The following is a 27,871-nucleotide window of genomic DNA, read 5'->3' as shown; positions in this document are numbered from 1 at the left end:
CTATATTAATCAGGGTATTTACTAACTGTGATATAAAAATTTATATGATGATTCGTCAGGTCGTCTAAAAAAATGTTTCTATGAGTTTTAAAATATCATAAATATTCTTCAACCGATTTGGTACAGTTATCCACGGTTATTTAGCCTCAACTAGATAGAAATTATTAGATGCTGTGCCACCCTAAGTGGGCACCACAGTCAACAATATTCCACAATATGCCTGACTGTTTTTTTTTTCAATTCAGTCATTTGATTCGAGGAAAGGGAGTTACCTAAAAAGTTTTCAGGAAGTTTTGAAAATTGGTGATTTTATAGATTTCGATGTGCTCTTTTCGAATTTCAACTCTGGCACCTCACGTCCTTTCAGTATCTTCTTAGAAAAATGACAGCCCTAATAAGTTTTATGGTATATCTTCTTTCCAACTGATTTTTCAGTTTTGATAAGAACTAGGAATTTACAATATTGAACTAGAGAATATTTCCTACAATTCATGTTTCACACTTTTCTTGTGGAATCAATAGTTTGGGCTTGGGATCGCCGTAGAGCATACTTCAATAAGTGTTTTGGCTAAAACTCATTCACACACTTGAGGTAGAGTACGCGGCACATGCTTTTTTATATCTAGATGTCCCCTGTAGGTATAGGCCTAATCTACATGTAAGGCCAAATTTTGAAATTCAGCAAAAACTTCTTTTCAACACATCTCTCATTAATCCGTAGGATTTCTTCCTTCTTTTACATTCACAAGAAATGAGTTTCAACAAGGTTTATGGGGGCTCGAGTTTCGTCAGAGGCATTAGGCCATTTTTGTTTCCATTTATTTATTATTGCACTTTGTTCATTCCCATATTACTGCTGAACCAGGTTCAGAAGTATTATAGGAATGAATATTGTGCTGATGTTTCTCTTGGTGGTAGCGATGTAACAACGAATGTATTTTCATATGCTGATTTTTTGAAGCATGTATATTCATATGCTTCCCTTACTTTTCACTTTACTATTATAATATTACCATATAGTTCGAGTAGAAATAGTTCTCCAGCTTTAGCAATAACCTCTGGATCAGCATTTGGATTTGTGAATGCTTGGACAACCTCGATTTTCAGTACTCTTCCTCTTTCCTTGATCAAAAAATGTTGTATCACAGCCACTGAATGCATGCTGAACTAAAATATAATCTGCAGATGCTTTATTTGAAATTTATTAAAGTACCCTGAAAACATAACATTTTACACGAGGTCGTTCATGTATTTGAAGATTAAACGCTGATCCATATAACATCGCTAAAACTGGAGAACGCTTCCTTCTTAAAATTTATCAATCAAATATATTCAGAATAGTCGTTCAAATTCAAAGTTAATAATTCTGCGAAAAACTTTCCGCAATATTTTCGAATCAAATTCCTTAAACCTTTTATTTCGATGTTAATTGGTCATCTCTGTTTTTCTTCACGTGTTCACAACATAAACAATGCGAATAAATTCGTTTTCGATGGTGAATCATACGAAATTCCTCTTTCCTTCCGAAGTAGAGTTAATCGAATCAGAAATACGAGTTCAACAAAACAACAAAAATACAAGCCGACATGCCGTTTCACGGCCACGTTTCCGACTAGAGCAGTAAAAGTTATTTCTGACCAAGTGGCATGTTGATTTTGAGTTGGATATGGGCCAGGTATATTGTCTTGTTCTGATTTAGTGCCTGTCAATGAAGCAACGATGTAGTGAAATTAGACTGGCCGTATATCGATGGAATCCACTTTTGTACAGGCTTCCAGTATCGGAATACATATAGTGTCGTTCAATACAGGGTGATTCATTTCAGGTTTTATCGGAAAAAATTAATCTATAATTTTTGGTTGAAGCTGAAAGTTGTTTGATCCTTTATCCAAACGAATACTTTGCTCTATCCAGTCTCACCAGAAAATATATATTTTCAGTTTTTGTCAGTCGCACTCGCTGCATATAATATTGAGCATTATTTTTCGATATTCTGCTTTAATTTTGAATATTGAATAAATCTTATAGTATACTGACTGGAAGAGTGTTATTATTATTTTCAATAGTTATTTTACATCTACTTGCAAAATTCCAACTGAGCGGGATCTGTTTTCGTCTTGAAATTACTATAGGTCTGTGGAAGAAATGCTGAATGAAGCATGAAATTATTATTTATAGAGGTACAAGCAAAATCATACTCCGTCAGATGTATTTTCACTGGAATATTGAGTTTTTTTTTTCGGAATTGTGTCTTATTTTGGTAACGCGATCAACATAAAATATTGCTAGAAACTTGAATTGGCTATTCTACATTTGTAATTTTATCCGCATGGAATTCAATGTTTCGAAATCTTCAGCAAATTAAAATTTCTAACAGCCATATTCACTGATACGTTGTCGGTTTTTGCCCATCAACGAGATCAACTGCAGCAGTTGAAATCTAAATCGATCCTGAAAATTTCGAGTTCAAAGTCTCTTCGAAAGTTATCATGATGAGCCTCTGATAACTCCAACACCAGTGAAATAATTTTCTCTTCAATGATAATTATTTCATGATAGATAAGACAAAACAATTGTGGAGAAATATTCGTCAATTGAGAAAAAATAACAATCATTAAATAACTGTCCAGTTTCCAAAAAATCAAATATTCCAAAAGGTATATATACATAGAAAAGCCATAGCAAACCTTATAATAATTACCAATGAAGAATATAAAAAGGAGCTCTGCAATGAATTCATGCGATAATTTCAATAATTACAATGGACCTCGTTGTTAGACATTAGAAACAGAAAAATCGTTCAGAACAAGTTCATAATGCCTAGTGAAAATTAGAAAGAGTGTATGAAAAAAATAATAGAAGAAGTTGACAAGAAACACTAAGTCATCGAATCCTGTTTCATTATATCATTTCGTTACTGTTCTGCAGCCTCCTATTGGGGAGTGTTATAAGTTTCAGTTTGCAATAGTCTGTTAACACTTCCTTATTAAATATTTGAATAGTTTAGGTAAAAATTCAATGAATTCGGTCTCTACTTGATTCATCATCAGATAAAATTAGAAACATCACACTGACGATATTTATGTAGAGAAAATATTATACAATATAGCGCAGCTATTACGACTATTCTTCAGGGAACGTCATTGCCAATTCTCATCATGAAATTCAGATTTCACCGAATATTGAGGTCGAATCATACAATATTTGGAGAAAAAGTAATAGAACTTTCTGCCGAGTTCCACGAGTTCAACAAAGTTAGGACCTTGCAGGAAATTTGATACGAGATAGAAGTTAGAAACGTCGAATGGACTCATTTCACAACTATTCAGATCAATGAACCGAATATGAATGGTTTATAATCATGTCGATTCAGATTAACCATCTTCAAAAATAACTGAAAAATGTTCCGAGGAAATTTTTGAAACACGCGTAATATTTCCTGTACTATCCACTAAATTTGTGCAATAAATTTTTTCATGTATAGAAATTATGCCTATTTGATTCACTATGAAAGGAAAACAGTATGAAAGAGACTCTATTAGAGCTTGGTTATGAAAATATTGAGTTGATCATAAAAACGGGTTTACGAAATTCCAATAATTATAAATCATCTTCAATATCTTGATGCAAACAAAACGTATTCTTAACTCTGAAATGACTATCGACCGAATCAACTGATTGATTCGTACAGGATGTTTCGTACAGATTGTTTCTTCGTTTCGACTTCCGGTTTTCTAAAGAACAGAAAAATTTTCCTTGAAAAATATATTTTATATTATTATATTATATGCCAGCAGTGATTATGATAAGTTGACAGAGAAATTTATATTCCAATTTTCACTTGACAACGCTGTAGAGTCATATATCAAAATTGTAAATTTGGGTTGAGCAATTTATTGCTCTGAACAGACCTGACCTTCTTAGAGATCGTTACTTAAGTGCTTCGAATTGGTCTGACCAATTTTTTCTTCATTTGAACTGCCGGTTTTCTATAAAACAGAAAATTTTCCATTGGAAAATATACTTAATGATATTTTCATATATTTTGTCAATACTCAATCGATTCTGAATTCGAATATGTAAATATAGTGGTAGTTTTATATTCATTTTTAGCAATCTCAGCCAAAATAAATCTGAGAAAATTCAGATTTAATTTTCGGATAATATATCCATGTTGTCTGTGATTCAATAAATACTCCAGTGTCAAATTTTCATTCTCGATTATAAAAAAAGCTGAGGTATGAATTCAAACATCTTAATATGTATACTCTTGAAGAACTATGTCCAAAATGACACTACTTTCTTCAAGAGTGAACATATTGAGAGCTTTGAATGAAAATACATGCTTTATATTTTCGGTTCTATTAAGATCGAGAATGAAAACTGTTGAGCAAATATTTATCGAACCACAAAGAATATGGATATATTTTCCGGATATTGAATCTGAATTTTGTCAGGTTAATTTTGACTGAAATTGACAGAAATGAATGAAAAACTATATATAGAAATAAATATAATACTATATGTATATTTTTCAATGGTAAATTTTCTGTATTATAGAAAACCGGAAGTTCAAATGAAGAAACAATTGGTAAAACCTTTTCTTACCGAAGCACTCAAATGGATAAAGCACTCAAGTACCGACCTCTAAGAAGGTTAGGTCTGTTCAGAACAATAAATTGCTCAACCCAAATTCACAATTGAAGGTTTATTACCATATATGACTCTACAGCGTTGTCAAGTGGAATTTTCCAATATAAGTTTCTCTGTCAACTAATTAGAACAAAAAAGAACGTCCCAATGGAAGAAGAAAAACTGGACGAAAACCAAAGTGTGAAGGAGTATTACCATATATGACTCTACAGCGTTGTCAAGTGGAAATTGCAATATAAGTTTCTCTGTCAACTAATTATAATCACTGCTGGCTGATGAGAGAACGTCATGACGAAAAATTGAGAAATGAGTATCAGGGCTCATTAATATACCTATAGTATCAAAAACATGCAAAGTTTCATCAGTCCAATTGAAGTGTTGAAATGACGACTGAGGTCTTGCTGGCCGAAAGTATGATTCGAGTTGCTTTTAAATGCTATTTGATGTGAAGTTATGTGAATTTAGTAAAGTTACAATAAAATATGTTTGAAACTCCAGGACTCGACGCATTGTTATATGATATGGCATATAAAATAAGTGAATAACACGAAATCATCCATTTTCTGACATTGTGAGCGTTCACTTGGCGTGAACATAAGCTATCTAAAAAAGTCAACATAAATAAAATTGTATTGAAGGATCGAACGCACTCATCCATCCGTGAAGAACAGCACTCCATCAAAGTAAAATCCATAACTACAAGAATTCCAATCGAAGTTACCACACAAACCATTATTCAACTTGTCAGAAATCGAAGAACGAAGTGGAAATACTCCTAAAACGACTTTCGATCCCGCCAGCCAGATTGATTTGTACTTCTTGTTTGTCAACCTGTCATTTTCGCGGTGCCTATCCCCTTCTTTCCCCTCATCGAGGGCCCTCAAGCGGATAACCCAATAAAAATACCATCGGGATGTTACATCCGCACATAAGGTACAAACCGTCTGTTTCCGGATGTTCGAAAATTTTCCCGAGTTCCCGTTCATATAACTTCATAAATCAATACGTTTCATCCCTCGAAACGCGGCGCCCGCCGTCGGTCGCGTCAAACTTTTGCCGTCTAAATCATCTCGGGGTGATTCTTTAATCTGCCAACGGCTCTAATGGCGTTCTGTCGGACTGCGGCAGCTGTGCGGGTCGGAAGGTAAAATTGAATCAACTTTTGCTGGTTTCTGTTGTGTGATTTACGCGCCAGAGGTCGGCGTTTTAGTGGGTTATGTTTTCTCTCCCATCGCGTCTCTGGGCCGCTTTAATCTGTTATCCATTAGTTTATATTTCAGACTGCGCGACCGCCCTCTAGTTCAGACGGATTGAATTAACTCTTTTGTGGTTGAGGTTTACAGCATGAAAACTATTTGCACAAATTCGAATAGTGGAGAGAATCAAAAATCATAAATATTTGATTGATTCGGTCTTCACTTGATGGAAATTCATTTTAAATAAATAATAATACACTGCTGATTTCCACAAAATTTTTTTTTTTTTTTTTTTTGTGGAAATCAGCAGTGTATTATTATTTATTCAAAAATCATAATTTTTCGAAATTCAATTAGGTCTGTAACAAGTCATTAATATGGAAAGATTAACTGTGATAACATATTATAGTACTTATCTGTATTCTTCCTAAGAATTATAATTCTTCGGTACTTCAGTGAACCCATACTTTCAAGAGGAGGAGGAGATTATTTATTTTCACTCAAAGTTCATTCTTTGTGAATTAGAATGATGACTATCCTTCACAAACTTCGAAATGACGCACAACCGAATCAGATTTTAAATTCTGCAGTATAAACTATGAATTTTCGACTGGTCGTTCTCAACGGCAGCAAAAATAACTGGGCAACACAAAAGTTTGACTAAACAAATCAAAGGAATGATGATCAAAGGAAGAAAGGCAAGACTTAATAAAGCAATGGTGCGCCAAATTATAACCTACGCCATAGAAACCCATGCGGTAACAGAGAGAACCAAACAGAAGCTTGGAACGGTAGAAATAATGATCTTGAGAAGAATTCCAGTGGTAACATTGAGACATAGACAGACCAGCAAGTCAATAAGAGAGGTTCGGTATACAGGACATTGTCAAGGGTTAAAAAAGGAGGGAAAGAAAGACTGTGTTGATAGGATGGCCTCAGATGGAATTGCATACATTTGCAAACATGAACAAACCGATGGAAGAAGAAAACCTGGACGACCACCGAAGAGCTGGGGACAAAGCTGGTTTACCTCATCTATTGAATAGAAGCCAAGGTATAGCAAATAGGTAGAAATCCCTAGATTAAGGAAGAAGATGCTCCCGAACGACCTTTGTAATATAAGTTCTCAAATTCACTTAAGTTCGTTTGGCTATCCGTGAATAATATCATTCTCAAACGAAAAAATTCAAATTCCACAGCTAAATTGAATTAGAAATTCCGTAAATTATTGCTTGAAGTTCTATTATTTTTTTTTATTGTTTATCTTTATATTAATCAGTTTGAATCTATCATTCAATTTGATTAGGCTCTATATAAGTCTTGATTGAAGTTCTGTTTGCTACTTAGTTCAGATGTAATGTAATGATGCATTTTGAGTAACTACCTGTAAGACCTATTTCTTTCACACCGACGATGTTCCTCCCTAGCAATTTTTCAAACATGTGTCGTAGCATGTTTCTTTCGCAAATTTTGACAATACCTCAACACATGTAATTCTCAACCCCTCGACATGGAATTCCGACTTCATTGAATATTGAAATCGAATTATTCAATATTCAATTGACGAAAAAGTGATAGAACTTTCTCGGAAGTTTCACGAGTTTAACAAAGTTGGGACCCCGCAAGGAACTTTGATACAAGATAGAAGTTAGAAACGCCGAATAGACTGATTTTACAACTATTCAGATCAATAAACCAAATATGGGTGGTTTATAATCATGCCTGTTCACTTTTACCACCTTTAAGAATAATTGGAATGATGAAGAAATATGTCCGTGATATTTTCTGCGCTACTCACTAATTTTGATCGATTTATTTTTCGAGTTAAAATGACAAAGAACCAATGTATCAGAACTTTATCATGAAAATATACATCAAACTCCCAAAATTCCCACAATCATCAGAGTAACTTTCATATTATCTCAATGCATTCCTAGAAAATAGAGTACCCATTTCTACTAGATTTTTAAATGCAAACAATGAACCAAAAAATGTTTTTGTGCACCATTGAGTCGATATATTTCCCGAAAACACGATGAGCTGATTGCAGTACACAATATATCTGAATGTATCCATCAATATCTGTAATTATTTAGAGTATAATGAGATCTTTATTCGCTATTCGACTTTTTTTATATGGAATTCCGTTATTTTGCAATATTCCAACAGCCCTAATGGTATGCAATTAATTTAAACACCAGAGGTCAGACTGTAAAGTGTTATATTTTCTCTCCAACTAAGTCAGTGGCACTTTAAACTAGTATTGTGCATTAATTTTCAAATTGCGTGATCACCCCTTACTTCGATTGAATTTATTAGATTCTGAGCTATCGTGTTGAATAGCTTTCTCCGAAAGAATGAATTTTAATGGAAATTTTAATCAATTGTAATATCGGCTGACCACACGAAAAAATTATAAAATGGAAAAACTTACAGCTCTTAAATCAGCGTTACACAACTTCTCCTGTACTTGGCTAGCTGAATCAGTACACTATTTTTCGCAAACTTCGAATCTGGAGCTGAAATAGAAAACGAATTATTAGTTTCACAGTGGAAGTTTTTTGGTAATTAGAACCATGAAAAAATAATCCAGAATTCTATGATGGGAAAAAGAAAAAAGTTATCCTTTCTGTTCTCTAGCCTTTGTCTGACAGAATCACGTTTCATTGTTGAAGATGACATTCTGCATTCTAATGTTACAATTCCTCGTACCAGTTCAAATATTCGTAGCAGTTGCCATTATTCAAAGAAGGCATTAGTCGTGGACGGTTTCACATAAAGTCTAAAAGCTTGTCTGCTCTATAATAAATGCAGAGTGAAATGTCTTCTTTCTTTGAAAATCCTCAAAGGGTAAATTTAAGCAGAGTGTCAACATGATCTGGTTACTTTGTATCGGTTTCAATTTGTTTTATGTGTAGATTTTCCAGAATATCTGTTTCTCTATCGAATTTCAGCAGCATTATATAGAAGAACTTTATACGAGTAATATTCACATGTCAACTACAAATATCGGGTTTTCCTATAGGGACTAGACAACTTTGAATACAATTTGTAAACGCACCCTCGTTCCGCTAATCATCGAACTGTTACTGTCAATTCATTCAGTAAACTTAACATCATCATCATGGTAAAGTACGCGAACGAACAACGTCTGCAAATCTCAAAAATTTACTACAGAGATTCGGAGTCGGTGCCGCTACTTTAAGAGCGTTAACTCCGATTTTCGGACGTAATTCTCGCCCTAGTAGACAGGCAGTAACAAGTTTAGTGCAAAAATTTGAGTCTACAAATTCGATGTGTGATGTCGCCGTGTCAGTGAGACAACGGATTGGTCGAATTGTCGAAAATATCGCTGGCGTTGAAACGTCCGTAGAAAATGATCCAAATCAGTCAATTCCTCGGCGTTCTCAAGAGTTGGGCATCGTCCAGACCACTTCATGGCGAATTTTGCGTAAGGATCTTGGTTTACACCCATACAAGTTCAAGCTGACTCAAGAATTGAAGCCGATGGACCATTCGAAGCGACGTACGTTCTACGATTGGGCTCTGGAGAAGAAGCGTCAAGATGATCAATTTCAGCGCAAAATCGATTGGCCGCCTCGTTCATGCGATTTAACGCCTTTAGACTGCTTCCTTTGGGGCCACGTCAAGTCATTGGTCTGTGCCAACAAGCCTACAACGTTGGAAGAGCTCAGAGCCAACATTGAACGTTAAATTGCAGCCGTTTCGGAGGAAATCTGTGACCGAGTCATCGAAAATTGGGTCCAACGAATCGACCGCTGCAAACGTGCAAGCGGTGGTCATCTGAACGAAGTCGAGGTCCATTCATAAATGTTTTGATTGTACTTCAACCCGATAATAAAGTTTTTGAAATATCTCAAATGGTTTGCATTTTATTCTGAAAAAAAGTAGTCAAGTCCTTATTGGAAAACCTGATATAAGAAGCTGGCCTGCAACATCCCACGATCTCTCATGCTTGGATTACTTCTTGTTTCGACACTTGAAAAAGTATGTCTACTATGGAGAAATCGTTGAAAGGCAACGACTCACTTTGTGAGACCTTTCGGAAATTTGAAGTTTCTTTAGAATAAGAAGAAATAGAAGACCAGTTTTGTTTTGAGTGGGATTTGTTACTGCATCTTAGTCCACTTCAGGCTGAACACTGTTAACAGCGAATGATAGACGGTTCTTCTGTTGAAATTATGAGCTTTCATAATTATGGCAAAAGTTTGTCGATGAGTTGATAGAGAGATCACTCTGAATATGATTAGCATGAGTTTGAGGTATATACTCGTAGGTGATGGTAGAAGGAGAAAGTAAAGTGCAGCTCAGAGTTTGAGTTGATTGACTGTTGTACTCGTATTAATCGAATTTTATGATGTTTTTACGTTAGGTCAGTTTATTTTCGGGAATTCCCCTCAAGGCACCCTACAAAAACGCTCTTTTGAGGATTTTTTGTCAACTAGCATTCTAAAGCATTCCTAAAATATAATTTCACCCCAAAAGTCTCCATAATAAACCAAAAAAATCTCGATTGCAATTTCATCATTCAGTAATTGAAATCGCCCTTCCCCCCAAATCTACAGATCTCCTCTACAACATGCCGCATTGACAGTCCCAAATATCATCCCTAAATTTGAAGGGGTGGTTCAGTGAGTCATGTTTCATAACCAGGTCCGAGAGGATTCAAAAATGAGGAAATACTGCGGCCCTCGGTACGTTTTAATATCATCAAGTCCGGTAGACGATGCTGGCAAAGGTTCCCCGGTTGAATTTACCGTGTTTGTATCATGGTGGCAGCTGTGTTCGAGGCTTGTGGTGGCGCAAATGATTACTGCGAGAACGTTGTTTCGGACCGCAAGGTTAACCCTTCTGACATTAATTCACCCGAATTTTCTTTGATGGCCTGAACTAGAATGAGGTCGAGAGAAATACAGGGTATCAAGGAAGTGGAGATGATTATTGAAGGCGGTGAACAAGGCCTTCCTTCAACTAGTAAAGATGTTTCGGTGGACATTTTTTTGAGATGTAAAAGTTTTTATTATTTTGATATTCAGGTAGCGGTCATCCTGTTCAAAGGCTCCCAAGAATCAACCCGGCAAATGCAAATATTTGAAGCGCTTCTGAGTCTGGATCCTACTAATTTATCATCGATTGATAGTTTGATAATCGGAAGTAAAGTATATCCAAAGTCACTTGAACTAGTCCATAAAAACGTTTGGCCAGATGTCCCTTCGAAGTGAATAACGCGATCCGCTAAATACCGCGGTGTATTTCAAAGTATTATTAGGCAATAAATTCACTGGTCCCAAAAGAAATTTCTGGAAACTTGGACAACGCTTGTATGATTGTAATATTCTGGCTTCTTCCAAGTCACTTTGGATATACTCATTTCGTTCCCATTAGTAATAACCAAGATATCGATCTTCCAAATCGCTAATGCAGATGCAAGAATTCCAATACTCAGAGCATGAGGGTGCCAAAGGATTTTTTCAAGTAATTTGTACTGTGCATTCCTTATAGAATACATATGTTACCAGCAATGTGTAAGATGTTACAATGCCGGATGCGGCATTGTAGAGAATGCCCATTAGTGCGTTAGTGTGTAAGGTAAGATCCCATTGATGAGGAAATTATTTTGTTCAGTTTTTGTAAATTTCATTTATAACATTAGATCAAATGAAATTTTGTTAATTAACCCACAATGATATTTGATTCAATCATATATAAGTTGAAAAATAGTTCATTTTCATTTGAAAGTAAATATTAAACATTTCATTTAGGATCTGGACACTGAATATTCAATGAAAATCTTCAAGAGCAGTGCTTTCAAAAATACTCAACCTTTTATGGAAATCGCTTCCATGGCCCAAATTTCAAAGAAATTAATAATTTTTGTTTAGAATGAATTTTCAGATATCTCTATATTTGTTCGCTTCTCCATCAAGAGGAATGAAAAATAAACAATGTTTCAATCACAAAATGATTTTAATTACATATTTCAAAAGATAAGGGTATATACTCATTCAATTAAATTAATTAATTCATACTTAAATCATTTCCTTTTACACATTACCAACTGACCAGCTGGCATTCTTTGGAATTGTAACAATGCCTAGAGTATGAAACGCATTCATTTTTTCCATACATTGCCTAGGCAATGTATGAAATGCATGGATTATTCACATTGCCGGTAAACAATACATAATACATAAATAAACATAAGAGATGGACCACTTAAAATAGGGAAATAACTATGCATTTCAGATAGATGTGGCCATACTATCAAACTGAAAATATTTCTAAGAAAGAATTATGTACATTTTACCCAAAACATAACTTGACATTCTAGAACGAAATATTCACTAGTTTTCCAAATAATTGTAATCTTCTTCTTCAGCCTTTACTCATCCAATGTCGGACATAGACCTCTTCCAGTTTCTTCCATGATTCTCTGTCATTTGCCGTTCTCCTCCATTGTTTTCCTGCTTTAGCGATTGTGTCGTCTATCCATCTCTTTCTGGATCTTCCTACGCTCCTTTTGGTTTCTCGAGGTCTCCAAAATGTCACCTTGTATGACCATTTCTCCACATTTTGCCTTGCTACGTGTACCACCTAAGCCTAGCCACTCTATCAATGATGTCTGTCTCCCAAGCTCAAACCCAGCATAGTCCTTTCTATGGCTTTTCATTGCCAATAAGTATAATACGACAGGTTAATAGAAAAACCCTGTATCTATAAGTGTCAATTACTCGGTCAATTACTATGTAAATCCTTCCTCATCTAACACACAATTTTTAATTCCAAAAAACCAGGTTGAGTAATATTTATTAATGGCTGATAAAATGGTGATACACATTTCAGCCATACCGACAATTATGCAAGTTGGAAAAGGAGCCAGACTGTGGGGTATAATTACGGAACCCATATTCGTTTCACGCTTCCCGCTGGTGATTTAAACCTCCATTTAAGTTGAGGCCAGACACAATTTGTAGTTTTCAGCGTTCCTTTGTTTCAGGCAGGCCCATACTTTCAATGGAAATGGCTGAAAAGTAACACTTTTGCATTGTGAGAAAATTAATGTCCAATTATGAATGTGAAGTCTGCTGCAAATGCAATCTTTTAGTCTCGAGATTTTAACTCAGTTCACGAGATTCAAATTTTAAAGTTTCATTATTTTTGATTGATTCAAAAAAAAAATTTAGGGATGATATACCAAACCGTTCGCAAGGTTTGAGTAAATGAATTAATCATTGCAATTCATACGTGAGTTATTCAAAAATTCAGCTTTGTGGCGGGAAGTAAAAATCAGACTTTTCTGATGAATTTAATCGAACACAATCGATTCTGAACATCATCTTCATTCAGATCGCATCAACAGAAGTAAAGAAATTCTTGAAGAAATCAAAAAAGAAATTTTCTTACCAACAGGAGTTAGCTTTAAAGTTTTATTTGTGGAGTGAGGGTTTTCCGATAGGAATAATTCACTTTGTAACGGTTATAATAACAACATTGTGTATTATTTTTCGACTTTTCTCATCTTACTAAGGTTCAGTAGGTTCCATTTAATCATTCCTTACAAGTTACAAGCTTCAATAACATTTCAAATTGATATCAAAATCAGTGGTCATTTTTGAATAGTAAGACAAATCTAAAGGTTATGTCATATGACTATATATTGTCATATAAGTCAATATTACTTATTATTATTATAAGTCATATACCGAATGTTGTTGAAGCCAACATTGAAATGCCTAACATATTGAATACAACTGACATAGGAGATGTCAAAAAATAATGCACCATGTTACTATTATAACCATCTTAAATTGCATTATTCCTATTAAAAAACGATATATATGTTAAATGATCACTCGAATGTTCAGGCAGAATTTCAGAAGGATCATATAATTGAATCTACTGTTCTAAATTAAATAATCGACAATAATGGCATTACAATAAAACACATCTCATATTGGGTTATGTGGTCTCCAATGACGCAATAGATGCATGAATGAGCGCCTACAGCTGACGTTCTCAACTCAGTGCTTCCTCATTTTTTGTGATTTGTTTTGATTGATTCGAGCAAACTCAGGAGAATGAAATGAATTTTCCGTTACTGAAACCAGGAATTTCAATCCTGTTTTTTTTCGAAAATATTAGGAAAATATCAATAAAAGTATTGCATAGTTGATACGTTAAAAACTTCTAATATTTATTTCCGTCATGATTGCCGCTTTGCTGCTACCCCGCAGGGATAATTGAAGTAGCACTGAATTTCATTCGATCTCAATTTGAACATGATTGATTTGTCCCTTTATGTATATGTCGCTTCCATGTAAACATGTTATGGCAGTGCAGCTATTGCGTAATTGAATACTGATGGCATGATTCGCTTAACCTATATCCTTTCGGCTATAACTAACATACTTATGAAACCCGATATGTGTTAGTTCTGATCAATACAAGAAACGTCAATAAAACTTGAGTTGGTCCTGAATTATGGTGTGATCTAACAAAGATCTCTCATACAAGTTACTCTAATTTTTGAAAGATCCTAATATTTTTAATGTATCTCCTTTCCTGTCATGATATATTTTAGAAAATGGAGTAGAGACGCTCTAAACCACAAAACTTTTATATGTTCTCAACATGATTTCATCCAATAATATTATCATCTTCATTATATCAGGAGTAGAATTTCTGAATTTTATAATTCAAAGAAATCACTGTATGAAGTTTTTGGAAAAAAAAAACAGCAAATAATAACCATCTTACTCAATGAGCTCGTGACAACCTGACAAAAGTTATTACATATAAAAATTGTGGATAGCGGAATTTTTGGAGACAATATTAGGTTCCGCACGAAGTTCTTGAGGAAGCAAACTTTAAATAGAAATTAATCGAGATTATGAGTAGTAACACACGTGTAGTAAAAAGAAATCCATTATTGTGCTTTCGTTATCTGTATCCCGCGTTGTATAAGTCGATCGGGTTTAACTAGACGGCATTAAAAAGATAAAATTTCGTACCATAAAAATATTTCTGAGAGTTTTGTGATTAGTCGACTTAGTTTAGTTGGAGCATGCATCAAGCATGGACATAAGCAAAAAGAAAATACCCTATATTTTAAACTTCTTCTTTGATGGAGGCGAAAATGCAAGCCAGGCGGATATAAAAGTGAATTATGGTTCTGATACTGTAACAGCCAATCTGGCGCAATTTTGGTTTCGTCGATTCCGTTCCGGTAATTTCAATGTTAAATATGCACCACGCACTCGAAGGCCAATTGCCAATTACCAATATAATCATGGACATTGTCTACTCCTACCATCATGTAGGCACTGTTTTGATTGCCTAAGAGCTGAAACAAAAAACACGTTTGTAACTATTTGCATGAGGCTGGTCCCAAGAAGCTCGATGTATGTATACCCAAATGAGTTAACGAAGAAAAAACCTCATGGATCGAATTTCAAGCTGCGAATCGCTGCTGAATCGCAACAGAATCGCAACATTTTTGAAACGGTTGCAAAAGAGATCACTTACGACAACGTCAAGTGAAATCGGTCGTGGTCGAAACGCGGTGAGACGACGGAAACGGTGGCCAAGCTAGGATTCACGATCAGGAAGGTTTTGCTGTGTTTTTGGTGGGATTGGCAGGGAATTATCTGCACTGAGCTGCTTCCGTACGGTACAACTGTTAACTAGGAACTGCAGTGTCAACAATTGTTGACACTACAGTTCCTAGTCTGAATGAATCAATCTCCCAGACGCGGACAGTTTTTATCATTAGGGCGATGCCAGGCTACACACATCAATAGTCCTTCGCCAGAAGATCCGGGAGCTTGGGTGGGAGGTTTTGCTGCATTTTATAGTCCAGACGTGACACCAAGTGGTCACCTTCTGTTCCTGTCCAAGGCGACTAGTTTTGCTGGTTAAAAATTCCCTTCAACAGAGGCCTGTGAGAATCGACTGTCTCAATTTTTTACCAATAAGAACGATTGCTTCTATGAAAGAGGCATAATGATATTACCTTGCTAATGGCAACAAGTTATTGAACAAAACGACGCATATTTGACGTAAATAGCATAATTCTAACTATGGTAATTGAAGCTTTGTTTCCATACAAAGGAATACTTTTTACTACACCCCCTTTTTCCTTGAGTGCTTTCCAAAAACGATGCTCCATGGAAGGATGAAAGTGAAGCAATTGGGGTGATAGATTCACCCCGTAATCTATTGCAACCTTCAAACCTTCAACCAACCCATAAAAAAACCTTCATATTTCATATCCATTCCTAAAATATCGATGAGCAGTGCGCCAGGAAATTACAAAGATCCTATCACACCTCCACGCAACTGTCTACACCTCGACACTAATATGCCTTCTAATTTACATAAAAGGGGTTCCGGCCCGAACTGAACACTCTCCTATATCTATTATGTGACATGCAGAACGCTGGCAACAGTCAGATATCGCGTGTTCCAACGCCATGTGCAATTTATCTGCATAAACTGGCGTTTTTCAGCCGAGCGGGATACAAGAACATGGATCGATGGGTGTGTGATTCGATTTTTCTATCACGAGAACGCGAATTCGATATTCGACCAACCAACTTGAAAACTCAACAAACCATGTTCGAAATTCCAACTTTATGATAGGGCATCCATGCAGATTTTTCTATGTTCTGTCAGTATATCACGGGGTGACTCATTTCATTTTTCCCCTTTGCAGAATTGTTGCAATTTTCCCATTCCATCTACATTTGCTTTCTATTCAGATTATCAATGTATGAAATGAATCAAATGACACTGTGATATTTTAACTATTGAAGACACTTTGATGTTTTACTTCCCATTCAGATGCAACTGACACAGTCTCTCATGTTTATAAATTTCATATAATTATTGCTATTAGGCCAATTGAAAAGTCCCCGGTCTGATGCACAGATGGCGGTGCTAGTATTGAATCCATATGATTTTTAGTTAGTATACCAATCTTCAAACGATACGTATCAAAATTTGACAGCAGTCTGACCATTACTTTGTGAGATATTGCGTTGTGAGTGTAGGTACTTTTGTTATTTGAAAAAGATGAAAAAAAAAGGAATTTCGTAGGCTGATAAAATATTGCTTTTAGACGGGAAAAAATACAGTTGACGCAAAATCTTAGCTTGATGAAGAGTTTCCGGGGTCTACAACAGGAAAATCAGCAATCATTGATTGGTATGCTGAGTTTAAACGTGGTGAAATGAGCACCGAAGACGGCGAACGCAGTGGACGCCCAAAAGAGACTGTCACCGACGAAAATATCAAAAAAGTTCACAAAATAATTTTGAATGACCCTAAAGTGAAGTTGATCGAGATAGCAGACATTGTGAAGATATCATCTGAACGTGTACATCATATCATTCACGAATATTTGTGCATAAGAAAGAATGTGTGGAGAATGGGTACCGCGCGAGCTCACAATCGATCGAAAGCAACAACGTGTTAATGATTGTGAGCAGTGTTTGAAGCTGTTTAAGTGCAATAAACATAAATTTTTGCGTCGATATGCGACAATGGATGAAACATGGCTCCAGCATTTCACTCCGGAATCCAATCGACAGTCAGCTGAGTGGACTGCACACAATGAACCGAGTCCAAAGGATGGAAAAACACAACAGTAAGCTGGAAAGGTTGTGGTATAAGTATTCTTGGATGTGCAAGGTATAATATTCATTGATTACCACCAAAAGGGCCAGACCATCAGCAGCGATTATTATATAGGTTATTGGATCGTTCAAAGGATGAAAGCGTTGAAAAACCGCCCCATTTGAAGAAAAAAGGTGCTGTTTCATCAAGATAAGGCGCCATATCACAAATCAATGAAAACATTGGCAAAATTGCATGAATTTGGCTCAGAATTCCTTCTGCATCCACCGTATTCGCCAGATCTGGCACCCAGCGACTTCTTCCTGTTCTCAGACCTCAAAAGAATGTTCACTGGAAAGGATTTTAGCACCAATGAAGAAGTAATCGCCGGAACTGAAGCCTATTTCGATGCGAAAGACAAATCGTACTACTAAAATGGTATCGAAAAGTTGGAAGATCGCTATAACCGCTGTATCGCCCTCGAAAGCAACTATGTTGGATAATAAAATCGAATTTTGCCAAAAAAATGTGTTTTACTATGGTAGACCGGGAACATTTCAATTGGCCTAAGTGTATATTCATGTTTTGACTAACTTCATGGATCGTTTACCAAATATTCAACAGTGCAGTATGTAGATGACAACTTCGTAATATGGTCTTACAGTGAGGAACATCTGAATAACTTCTTTAGTTACCTCGATAGCTGACACCTGATCTTTCACGTCGCCATAGAATGGCTATTTATCATCGCTGGACATTCTGGACAGCGGCATTCAAGATACGAAAATGATAGAGTGAGATCTATTCAGGGAACGAGTGCTCAAAAAGTAATTGATGGAACTGACAGTTGTAGATGTCTTCATCGAATTCACATTCTTATGCATTGGTTCTAATTCTCAAAATTATTTCTCCAATTGAGACCATTCGATTATTTACACAGAATGACGAAAACACTCTCTACGGAGTAGAGTAAAAACTTTTCCATACGTGAATTAACAATGAGCCGAATATATCTACTGAACGTTTAATTCTTGTTGACTCTATAATCCCATAGAGTATATTTATTAGCAAATTGTTGGTTTTCGACGTGTTGTCGGTTGAAAATGTTTTTCACTCTGCGTTTGTTTGTTGGGACCGAACGATCAAACATAATGGCTTTGGCAATATGTGGGAGTTTATGTTTTGGTAAATATGACTTGACTGGCGTTTCACCGCGATTCTTTCTTTGACATTAACGTGTGTTGGCGCGACCTTTTGGCATTCAATTCACGTAATTGATTCGATCTGGCGCAAGTGACGATTCGAGGGAATTTTTCGATAGGTTACTTCGAAATAAAGCAATATGGGCTTACTAATTTTATGCATAGGTTTGAAGAGGCACTGCCCTTATTGGAATAGTGCATGACCATTCGAATAATCATTTATATGTATAGGGTTTTAATTTTGAATAGCACACTATCTGAGTAGCTCTTAATTTTGAGGCTGTCATCTTTCAACAGTTGACAAGTAAAAACTGGACTTTTTGCTTTAGGGCTAAGTTCCACATAAGGTCTATGCCAATTCTCCAAAATCGATTCAAGACTTTAAAGATAGAATTCTTGAAGTTTTCGAGGACATACAGTCTAAATCATAGATAATCGCATGAACAGGATGCAATCGAAGTCGTGGCGGTCATTTGGCTGATATAGTTATCTATCATTGAGGGTATACCTTCCTCTTCACAATGAAATGAAAATTTATTGATTTCCCGTGAGAAAAAAAATTTTTTTTTTCGATATAAGAATGAAACCTCGATATAAAATAAATTTCAAACTGATGATCTATTGTGATGAGCATATGGAAAAATTATTCAATATTCTGCTTGAATTTCAATTTCTTCTAGTTGAGATCTCTAGTATGAATGATCTATTACCATTGCATCGTGGTCATCTCGGGCTGATTTATCTACATACTATATCGGGGAAATCTTAATGATATAGTCATAATTATACTTTTTTCAAGAGATTGCACAAAATGTTCCACAGTGTCTTCACCATTGTCTTCTTTATATTCGGTCTCATCTTTCTTTCTCATATTTACCGCTCAATCTTTTAGTATCAACGTCAATTTTTTTAAGCTCCTATGTTCATTCAATTCATATTCTCTTTCGCAGCAAAAATCCATAAATATTTCCCAAATATATTTGTGACTGTATGTTGTATTTTTGGGAATTTCTCTTTGATCAGCGGATTTATACTCTGTTATACTTCGCACATACGCATTGCCAAAATGTGACGTTTTGAAATTTATTTGGAATGAAGTTGTCAAACTCAATCGTGTTGCCAAAATGATTGATAATTGCATTGAATGCAATTACCCGTATAATGAGAAATTGTTTCGTATTACACGAGATGACAAAATTCGATTGGTTGTTAGAACTATCAAAAATTTTTCAGGAAAACATGAATATGAATGAATGAATGGAAAACCAAAAAAATTGATATTTTCCCGGTTAGGTGCAGAAGTTAGATACGTTAATGGAAGAAATCCAACTTTGAGTTTCGTAAATATGACCATATGATTTTTAGTTAGTATACCAATCTTCAAACGATACGTATCAAAATTTGACAGCAGTCTGACCATTACTTTGTGAGATATTGCGTTGTGAGTGTAGGTACTTTTGTTATTTGAAAAAGATGAAAAAAAAAGGAATTTCGTAGGCTGATAAAATATTGCTTTTAGACGGGAAAAAATACAGTTGACGCAAAATCTTAGCTTGATGAAGAGTTTCCGGGGTCTACAACAGGAAAATCAGCAATCATTGATTGGTATGCTGAGTTTAAACGTGGTGAAATGAGCACCGAAGACGGCGAACGCAGTGGACGCCCAAAAGAGACTGTCACCGACGAAAATATCAAAAAAGTTCACAAAATAATTTTGAATGACCCTAAAGTGAAGTTGATCGAGATAGCAGACATTGTGAAGATATCATCTGAACGTGTACATCATATCATTCACGAATATTTGTGCATAAGAAAGAATGTGTGGAGAATGGGTACCGCGCGAGCTCACAATCGATCGAAAGCAACAACGTGTTAATGATTGTGAGCAGTGTTTGAAGCTGTTTAAGTGCAATAAACATAAATTTTTGCGTCGATATGCGACAATGGATGAAACATGGCTCCAGCATTTCACTCCGGAATCCAATCGACAGTCAGCTGAGTGGACTGCACACAATGAACCGAGTCCAAAGGATGGAAAAACACAACAGTAAGCTGGAAAGGTTGTGGTATAAGTATTCTTGGATGTGCAAGGTATAATATTCATTGATTACCACCAAAAGGGCCAGACCATCAGCAGCGATTATTATATAGGTTATTGGATCGTTCAAAGGATGAAAGCGTTGAAAAACCGCCCCATTTGAAGAAAAAAGGTGCTGTTTCATCAAGATAAGGCGCCATATCACAAATCAATGAAAACATTGGCAAAATTGCATGAATTTGGCTCAGAATTCCTTCTGCATCCACCGTATTCGCCAGATCTGGCACCCAGCGACTTCTTCCTGTTCTCAGACCTCAAAAGAATGTTCACTGGAAAGGATTTTAGCACCAATGAAGAAGTAATCGCCGGAACTGAAGCCTATTTCGATGCGAAAGACAAATCGTACTACTAAAATGGTATCGAAAAGTTGGAAGATCGCTATAACCGCTGTATCGCCCTCGAAAGCAACTATGTTGGATAATAAAATCGAATTTTGCCAAAAAAATGTGTTTTACTATGGTAGACCGGGAACATTTCAATTGGCCTAAGTGTATATTCATGTTTTGACTAACTTCATGGATCGTTTACCAAATATTCAACAGTGCAGTATGTAGATGACAACTTCGTAATATGGTCTTACAGTGAGGAACATCTGAATAACTTCTTTAGTTACCTCGATAGCTGACACCTGATCTTTCACGTCGCCATAGAATGGCTATTTATCATCGCTGGACATTCTGGACAGCGGCATTCAAGATACGAAAATGATAGAGTGAGATCTATTCAGGGAACGAGTGCTCAAAAAGTAATTGATGGAACTGACAGTTGTAGATGTCTTCATCGAATTCACATTCTTATGCATTGGTTCTAATTCTCAAAATTATTTCTCCAATTGAGACCATTCGATTATTTACACAGAATGACGAAAACACTCTCTACGGAGTAGAGTAAAAACTTTTCCATACGTGAATTAACAATGAGCCGAATATATCTACTGAACGTTTAATTCTTGTTGACTCTATAATCCCATAGAGTATATTTATTAGCAAATTGTTGGTTTTCGACGTGTTGTCGGTTGAAAATGTTTTTCACTCTGCGTTTGTTTGTTGGGACCGAACGATCAAACATAATGGCTTTGGCAATATGTGGGAGTTTATGTTTTGGTAAATATGACTTGACTGGCGTTTCACCGCGATTCTTTCTTTGACATTAACGTGTGTTGGCGCGACCTTTTGGCATTCAATTCACGTAATTGATTCGATCTGGCGCAAGTGACGATTCGAGGGAATTTTTCGATAGGTTACTTCGAAATAAAGCAATATGGGCTTACTAATTTTATGCATAGGTTTGAAGAGGCACTGCCCTTATTGGAATAGTGCATGACCATTCGAATAATCATTTATATGTATAGGGTTTTAATTTTGAATAGCACACTATCTGAGTAGCTCTTAATTTTGAGGCTGTCATCTTTCAACAGTTGACAAGTAAAAACTGGACTTTTTGCTTTAGGGCTAAGTTCCACATAAGGTCTATGCCAATTCTCCAAAATCGATTCAAGACTTTAAAGATAGAATTCTTGAAGTTTTCGAGGACATACAGTCTAAATCATAGATAATCGCATGAACAGGATGCAATCGAAGTCGTGGCGGTCATTTGGCTGATATAGTTATCTATCATTGAGGGTATACCTTCCTCTTCACAATGAAATGAAAATTTATTGATTTCCCGTGAGAAAAAAAATTTTTTTTTTCGATATAAGAATGAAACCTCGATATAAAATAAATTTCAAACTGATGATCTATTGTGATGAGCATATGGAAAAATTATTCAATATTCTGCTTGAATTTCAATTTCTTCTAGTTGAGATCTCTAGTATGAATGATCTATTACCATTGCATCGTGGTCATCTCGGGCTGATTTATCTACATACTATATCGGGGAAATCTTAATGATATAGTCATAATTATACTTTTTTCAAGAGATTGCACAAAATGTTCCACAGTGTCTTCACCATTGTCTTCTTTATATTCGGTCTCATCTTTCTTTCTCATATTTACCGCTCAATCTTTTAGTATCAACGTCAATTTTTTTAAGCTCCTATGTTCATTCAATTCATATTCTCTTTCGCAGCAAAAATCCATAAATATTTCCCAAATATATTTGTGACTGTATGTTGTATTTTTGGGAATTTCTCTTTGATCAGCGGATTTATACTCTGTTATACTTCGCACATACGCATTGCCAAAATGTGACGTTTTGAAATTTATTTGGAATGAAGTTGTCAAACTCAATCGTGTTGCCAAAATGATTGATAATTGCATTGAATGCAATTACCCGTATAATGAGAAATTGTTTCGTATTACACGAGATGACAAAATTCGATTGGTTGTTAGAACTATCAAAAATTTTTCAGGAAAACATGAATATGAATGAATGAATGGAAAACCAAAAAAATTGATATTTTCCCGGTTAGGTGCAGAAGTTAGATACGTTAATGGAAGAAATCCAACTTTGAGTTTCGTAAATATGACCAGTCGATATTTTGTGACCTTGATTTCAGAACTACGTGTTTAAGAGAAATTGAATAGGTACATATTGCATTTGGATGTGAGGTAAAAATTTTAAGTTATGTACTCCTCATCTTGATAAAATAACCGACACTAATGACAACATAATGAAGTACATCTCATATAACAAACTACAATTCTTTGGTCTGTGAAATGACGCATAAAAAATAAGAAATCATAAATTCCCGACCGATCAGATTCTCCTACTTTTATCAATTTTTTCGATACAATCTTCATTATAAGAGCCGAATGAACATACTCCCGGATCAATCTGCACCTAATCAAGCCTTCTATTTTCCTTTCCGATGAACACATTACAATATCGCATAAAAATAAACAATCTGATATAATTCAAAACCCAATTTCTATGTAAATTGCTATAAGGGTGAATTCTTCACGTAATCAATTTTTGAGTACCTTTCATTATTCAAAAAGCAAGCGAATTCCTCTCGTACAGCCTCAAACTTCCGACGTAGGAATTTAATGGATGTAACTCACGAATATAATTTCAGGCTAACCCGTAGGCGACCCCATTGTTCCCGAAATATTCAGCTTCTTTCGAAATTGTTCGGAGGCCTTAAAGAATCTCATTGTTTTCAAAGCCCCGGTTATTTCTCATCGGCAAAGCTAACCAATTTAAAATTACATCCAGAAAACCGCGATAGCAGTTGGCGGGAATACGATAAGCAGGTCACTTTTCATTTGGACTGTTTTTGCGTACAAGAAGTACTGGTTGAAAAATTTCATTACGAAATATTCAGATATTATTTTTGCGCGCTTATCGAAGATGAACAGCTCTAGCTATCATTTTTCTCGAATATCTATAATTTCCTTATTTCGAGTAGAGGATTGTCTGTAAAAGTTGATTCTATTTTTTTTTATAGCTAATGTTAAAATGTTGTTATAGCAACACTTTTGAGTAGATAAAGTATTACTTCAGATGAAGTAACATTTTAACAGCAAGTTAACAGCTTGAAAAGAATGTCAAAATCACTTATCATCAATAATTACTTAATAGAATTCATGATGATGCATTGCATCAATGGAATATTTAGTTCATCGATGTAAAGCTGATCAACTTCCAAGGAGGACATCTCGAGCAATTTTTATAATTTCAAGATTTTCTAGTCTCAATCATCATCATTCTCAATGATGTTAATTGTCGAAGAAGGTTAATTCAAAGCTCAAACAATGCTGAATTCAACAGAAAATATTTACATAGGAAATACAATGTTGAGAGTGACTAGAGTTCAAAGTTTGTCATATAACTTGTAGAACACCTTGTATGTTGAGTAGAACTTTCAGGTTTCGTTGAAAATTCTCTTAAAATAACATCGTCAAAACCATAGGAATTTCAAGCAGAATATCGAGAGAAAAAAGCACTGACGCGAATCCAGGAACTTCTGATCGCTCGTTCATTCATGTGCCTCATTTTTTATTGTGATGTTCGCAGTTAAAATGAGTTATTCTGAGAATCAGATACTTTCCTTACACGGGAAAGAATAATCGAGGGTTTCTGTGTGAACTTAAGAATATCTTTGAGAACATACTACGAAATAATGAGAAAATGTGAAAATATACACGAAAAACGAAATTTTCGTTGGTTGTCGAGTTCATGCCAAAGAGACGAATCATTCATTTTTAAAAACTTGAACTTTGCAAATTATAATGCAGTGTCCTTTGATAGAATTAGATGATTTCAGGCTATGTAGCCGTTGTCTAATTGATTCATTATCTGAGAAGATGAACAAATTAATTCAAAGTCATGGTTAATATCTGGAGAGTACTCATCTAAAACATTCTTCAGTTATATTATAATTGCTAAATGGCGGATGCGCTAGTTATTCAACGATGATGGGCTTGATAATAATAATAACAATAATATTGAAGTTTATTTCGGTTGAATAAACAAGAGATTGAGTGAATATAAGAGTGATTCATTTATCGTTATTCATTCTGAAATAGATACAGTAGTTCTTCCTTGTTTTTTGAATTGGAACATTCAATAAGCCTGTTGCAGGCAAAATATTCGGATGGTAGTTATATCACACTATAATACATTAATGGAAGTACTGTTCCAGTTTATTGAAATCAATATTAAATATTTCCTTATGCTAGCATAAAACCCAATAGTTTTTTATGATGATTATTTATTAATTGTTCAATTCATTCACATTGAAATCAATTGAAACGTATTACAATAACACGACTCGAATAAAATAACCATAACAATATTTATGAATAATTCCGATTGAAATGATTATGCAGTCACGATAGTGAAAGCGTTTTCCGTTGTGAAGAAAGAGTCCAACACAAAAATGTGATTTCAAAAATTTGATCGGTCCAATAACCGGTGTTTTGAAACTGAAGGTGATTAAGTCATAGGCAGTAAAATATAGCTCAGCTCTACACTGTGTCCGTAAAGAATGAAACAAATTCATTTTTAGCTAAACCGACCATTTTAAGAAATAATCCTGAAACACGTAGATTTTGGATTTTTATTTACCATATTTTAAAATATTAATCTAATATAAAGGGTGAATTACTTTCGAGTAATGACGTCACCGTCATTTTTTTAAATAGAAAACCCCCATTTGTTCTCAATTTTCCGATTACTCCAGCCGAGCTGATTCCAAATATGTATCACATGTTGATTCTAATTGTTACAGGGTGGACAAAAATACAATAGTTTTGTGTGTGCTCATATTCTGTCTGCTAGGTCACAAGTACCAAACATGTTTGGAAACAGCTCATTTTTATTAATCTAAAAATTTAACGAACTACAGAATGTTACATTCGAACCAGACCGCTAGACAATAAGTATTTTCAATAATATTGTTAATTTAACAAATGAAGAATGTTGAGCGTTACTTTATGAGCACACACAAAGCTATTGTATTTTTGTCAACCCTGTACCAATTGGAATCAACATGTGATACATTCTTGGAATCAGCTCAGCTAGAGTAATCGGAAAATTGAGACAAAAAAAAATTACGGTGACGTCTTCACTCGACGTGTTTCAGGATCATTTCTTAAAATGGTATGTTTAGCTAAAAATGAATTTGTTCCATACTTTACGGACACAGTGTATGTTTCATCATTGGAAAACTTCCACTTTCGTATTTTTCGTATTCGTTCCGTCACGTTCGGGACGAAACGAACTTATTTAATACCGGAATGAATATTTCGAAACATGTTCGAATCGTATCCGATTTAATGATCGATCTATTTCTGTCCCAATCGCAAACAGCCTACCAGTAACGTGGTATAACGGATGGATTCCCGAAAATATGGGATATCCAACCATTGTATTCCAGCTAAAATTACCTAGTTATGTATTACTCTCGCCCCACTGACGTGAAGCTGAAATGTGACAGTTTTTGCTATACGTGATGCATCCGAATGATCTAATCCAATCTGAATATATTCCATGCGTTCGAAAACATTTGCTGGTAATTTTGTCATGCATTCGGATTAGTCCTTTTCGAATGAATATTTCTTTCTGTATGATTAACAAAATAGTAATTTACGTAACAAGTCCGGAAAATAGGGTATTTTTGGACGAATAGGCAAAATTCCAGGACGAGCGTAAGCAAGTCCTGGAAGTCTGTGAGTCCAAAAAAACCATTTTCGGGCGTGTTGCGTACAATATTTTTTCGGCAACCATGTAAAATAACACTATCGCTGCTGCTTTCCATATTTTATTGCGATTGCGATAAAAAAAACATGCAAATTTTTGACAACTAATTTCATATGAACTGTCAGCCGTTATCTCGGTTGCTATGGATTCTTTTCCGGCCTAGTCCGGGAAGTACGTACTTTCCGGACTAGGCCGGGAAATGCTTTCTCAGAGAAAAAGCGTCCGGGGAGTGAGCACTTCCCGGGTGGTTGCCGAAAAAAGATTATTTGATGATAGAAATTCAGATAATCGAACATTTGTATTTGTAACTGTAGGTATCCATATTTCTATTCCTTTGTACTCGGCTAACATCAGGATATCATTTTTCACAAATTCAAGGCCAACATCGATCCTGTCCTGTTATAATTACTATAATAAATACAACTTGTGAATTGTTATGAATTAATGCTATTAATTGATTATATGATTTTCAAAATATCAACTGAATTTCTCTAAGAATAAAGCACGATAATGAAAATGCTCTTTTTATCACGGATACTGCTCCACAAAAGTAAAGGAATTTTATGACCATTTCAAAAGATGCCAATTCTTGTCCATTTATATGTTCATGTTTTTATATTCATTTTTAAGGAATGAAATGTTTGATTTCCTACATCTGACTCGTTCATCGATGTCGAGAAACTGAAAACGTGGCCGAAAGATCTATCACTCATGCACAAGATCGGTTTCTGAGTGATCTACAGGTAGGGAGCCTTCGAGAATTCACCAAATCATAAAATGGTGATTTTTAAACGCTTCTGGTGTTTTGTTTTCGGATAATCGGCTTGTTTGGGTATGGCTCCATCCTCAGGTGCTCAGAAATCGCTGTTCAGGAAGTTCATTCGTTCTGAGGTGGTGTACTTACAGTTTGGGATAGTCGTTTGTTTCAATGGACATAC

The 27,871-nt window shown here is 35.3% G+C and overlaps 1 protein-coding gene across 5 annotated transcripts in view; it reads right to left on the bottom strand.

The window, feature by feature from the left end:
* The window catches only part of LOC123671009 (1-phosphatidylinositol 4,5-bisphosphate phosphodiesterase epsilon-1-like), a 317,167-nt gene that overhangs the window by 225,177 nt on the left and 64,119 nt on the right, over window positions 1–27,871 (bottom strand). For all 5 annotated transcript variants that reach the window (XM_045604639.1, XM_045604638.1, XM_045604640.1 and 2 more), the window contains exon 3: window positions 8,284–8,368. The gene's annotated coding sequence lies outside the window, so the exon portion shown is untranslated. The remainder of the gene's footprint in view (window positions 1–8,283; window positions 8,369–27,871) is intronic.

This window comes from Harmonia axyridis, chromosome 1 (genome assembly GCF_914767665.1).
Source record: "Harmonia axyridis chromosome 1, icHarAxyr1.1, whole genome shotgun sequence".
NCBI classification, from domain to species: Eukaryota; Metazoa; Arthropoda; class Insecta; order Coleoptera; family Coccinellidae; genus Harmonia; species Harmonia axyridis.
This window is presented reverse-complemented; position numbering and strand designations above follow the sequence as displayed.